Source organism: Carcharodon carcharias, chromosome 2, assembly GCF_017639515.1.
Source record: "Carcharodon carcharias isolate sCarCar2 chromosome 2, sCarCar2.pri, whole genome shotgun sequence".
Taxonomy (NCBI): domain Eukaryota; kingdom Metazoa; phylum Chordata; class Chondrichthyes; order Lamniformes; family Lamnidae; genus Carcharodon; species Carcharodon carcharias.
The window spans coordinates 153,990,719-153,994,360 of record NC_054468.1 but is presented as its reverse complement, the minus strand read 5'-3'; the positions used below and the strand labels follow the sequence as shown (position 1 = coordinate 153,994,360).

At 45.0% G+C, this 3,642-nt stretch overlaps 1 pseudogene; it reads right to left on the bottom strand.

Moving 5' to 3' along the window:
• Positions 1 to 824: 824 nt before the first annotated feature.
• LOC121275071 lies at positions 825 to 1,245 on the bottom strand (annotated as a pseudogene).
• Positions 1,246 to 3,642: the final 2,397 nt, after the last annotated feature.

Genomic DNA, 3,642 nt, shown 5'->3' with positions numbered 1-3,642 from the left:
TCAGGGGCACAGGGAATCTAGTCAAGAGGAAAAAGGAAACCAGAGGTAAGATGGAGCTCATGATTGGTATTTCTATGAAATTCAACCTGATTAACAGTTACTATGGCTTGGCACAAGTTTTGAAACACTTCCTGTATCTTTCGCTATGTTCAATCTTGTACAGTTTCAATTTTTAAAAATGTGCCCACACAGTTGAGAATTGTTGGAAGGCTCTTCGCTCTGTTGAAATACACAGCTGCTAGTAAGGACTGTGCATGTTAACAGAGTAATGTTTCTCAGTAACGTACAGTTTTTAATTAGCATCACTTGGAGTCAGAAGTCTGTGGGTTCAATTCCCAACTTGTGTAGGTGGAATAAGCCATTCAGCTCCTCATGCCTGGTCCTCTATGCAATTAGATCATGACTGATCAGCACCTCAGCTCCATTTAATTGCCTTTACTTATTTAGATCATTCATAAGCTCAATGGAATATGAACATTTACGCTGCATGTCCTGAAAATGTAACACTTCATGCTCATCCTATTACTCTAATAAATCTGTGCTGTAGCCACTCTAAAGTAAGCATGCCTTTCCTGAGATAAAAGCAATTTTCCAGCATTTTCTAATTTTTATATCTTTCCTGAGGTTTGATGCCCAAATCTGAATCTGAAATAAAACAAAAAATGCTGGAAAAACTCAGCAGGGTATGGCAGCATCTGTGGAGAGAGAAACAGAGTTAACGTTCCAAGTCTGTATGACTTTTCATCAGAGCCATTCAAATCGAGTTGGCTATCATACAAACTTTGAATGCCCACATCATCTGCATGATCGTGGTGTTATTTTTTTTTTGGTTTCAATGTTTTATTATAGACTGGTATTAAATTTTAGAAAAAGAATCCTAGGATTTTTCCTCCTGTATGTTTTCGCTTGGCCTCTTCATGGTCCATGATGCCAGCTGAGGTGGTTAGAACGAGGTACCCAAACTGACAGGAAGGCAGGAAACCATTTTGCCACCTTTCTAGCTCCTTTACTTGAACATCGAATCTGGGGCTAATGACACTGCACTTGTTCAGTCTGCCTGTGAGATTGACAACTATTTTCTCACCCCTGTGGTCATCAATAATCTCAAACTCTCCAATGTAGCCATGATTCTTCATTACAATCAGGAATCTCACAATCACTTTGGAGCATGATCGGGTGAGAACCTGTCATTTTCCACGTTTCTCTGCATTGTTGAGCATTGGCGAGAACATTCATGTACACCATGATGCTTAAATAAAATGGGAACAACCACCACTCCTTAGGATGGCACGGATATCGGATGGATTACCACCAGCCTGGTGCTGCAGACATCTTACCGCTTTGTCAATACCTTCCAGTGCTGCTGTGTGTTCCTGAACACTGCTGGTGAACTCTGCACACAACAGGAGGCCCCAGTAGCATTACTTGTAGACCATGTGGTACAGTCAGTCTACTCTTCTTAAAGTAAGGCTACATCATAAAGGTAATGTGCACAAAAACATTGCTGCAATGCAAATTCTTGCAAAGTGAACATCAAGGTAGATGGAGGGATGTAGTACTGGAGATATTAGCGGAGCAGCTGGACAAGAGAAGAGACACCATGGTCCAGAATTCCCTTAAGGACCACCCTCAGAACAGATTATCAGGAAGATCAATTCCCTGAGTTTGGCCCTGAGGACCTGGCAGTAGTGCCACAAGAGTCGAATAATGTGTGAACAACATCAGCGAATGCATCTTCATGTAACCTCTTCTAATTGTTACATTCTGCTTTGCTTCGATGTAAACATATGAATCATACACGAAGATTGGTGAAACAATATAAGAGCAAAATACTCTGGATGCTGGAAATCTAGAACAAAAACAAAAATATTTGGAGAAACTCAGCAGGTCTGACAGCATCTGTGGAGAGGGATACAGTTGATGTTTCGAGGCTGTATGACCCTTCATCAGAACTAAAAAATACCGCAGCTTCCAAACTCATAGTCTCCCAACCTCGGACGGCCCGCTTCTACCTCCTACCCAAAATCCACAAACAGGACTGTCCCAGCGGACCGATCATGTCAGCCTGTTCTTGCCCCACAGAACTCATTTCTTGCTATTTAACTCCATTCTCTCTCCCCTTGTCCAGTCTCTTCCCACCTACATCCACGTTTCCTCTCACGCCCTACATGCTATCAACAATTTCCAGTTCCCTGCCCCCAACCGCCTCCTCTTCACCTTGGATATCCAATCCCTCTACATCTCCATCCCCCACCGGGATGGTCTGAGGGCTCTCTGCTTCTTCCTTGAACAGAGGCCCGAACAATCCCCATCCACCACGGCTCTCCTCCGTCTGGCTGAACTTGTTCCCTCACTGAACAATTTCTCCTTAAACTCGTCCCATTTCCTCCAAATGAAAGGTGTGGCTATGGGTACCCGCATGGGCCCCAGTTATACCTGTCTCTTTATGGGGTATGTGGAACATTCCTTGTTCCAGTCCTACTCAGGCCCCATCCCACAACTCTTTCTCCGGAACATCGATGACTGCTTCGGTGCCGCTTCATGCTCTCGTCTGGATCTGGAAAAATGTATTAATTTTGCTTCCAATTTCCAGCCCTCCATCATTTTCACATGGTCCATCACTAATACTTCCCTTCCCTTCCTTGAGCTCTCAGTCTCAATTTCTGGTGATAGACTGTCCACCAATATTCATCACAAGCCTTCCGACTCCCACAGCTACCTCAACTACAGTTCTTCACACTCTGCTTCCTGTAAGGACTCCATCCCATTCTCTGAGTTCTTTTGCCTCCATCGCAGCTGTTCTGATGATGCCACTTTCCAAAACAGTTCCTCTGACATGTTTTCCTTCTTCCTTAACCAAGTTTTTCCACTCACGTTGGTTGACAGGGCCCTCAACCGTGTCCGGCCCATCTCCCGCACATCTGCCCTCACAGCTTCCTATCCCTCTCAGAACCATGATAGGGGCCCCCTTGTCCTCACCTATAACCCCACCAGCCTCCATGCTTCACTTGCACGTCCCTCAATTTAGTCTGCTGCATTCGCTGCTCCCAATGTTGTCTCCTTTACATTGGAGAGACTAAACGCAGACTGGGTGACCGCAAGCATGACCCAGACCTCCCTGTTGCTTGCCATTTCAACACACCACCCTGCTCTCATGCTCACATGTCTGTCCTTGGCCTGCTGCAATGTTCCAGTGAAGCTCAAGGCAAACTGGAGGAACAGCACCTCATCTTCTGACTAGGCACTTTACAGCCTTCCGGACTGAATATTGAGTTCAACAATTTTAGATCATGAACTTTCTCCTCCATCCCCACCCCCTTTCCGATCCCCCTTTTCCAATAACATAATTTTTTTACAAATAAATTTTTCTTTTCCCACCCAGTTTTAAATTTATTTCGATCCATTGTTTCATCTCCACCTTTTATTCTATTTCGATCCCTTCCCCCCACCCCACCCCCACTAGGGCCATCTGCCACTAGCTTGTCCTGCTTGCTACCCTTATGCCCCTATTAGCACATCCTTTAAATAATATCACCACTGTCAGCACTCCTTTGTCCTCTTGTCTATGACATCTTTGGCAATCTCTTCTTGGCCTCCACCTATCACTGGCCCCCTCTCGAGCTCCTCCTGTCCCACCCCCTC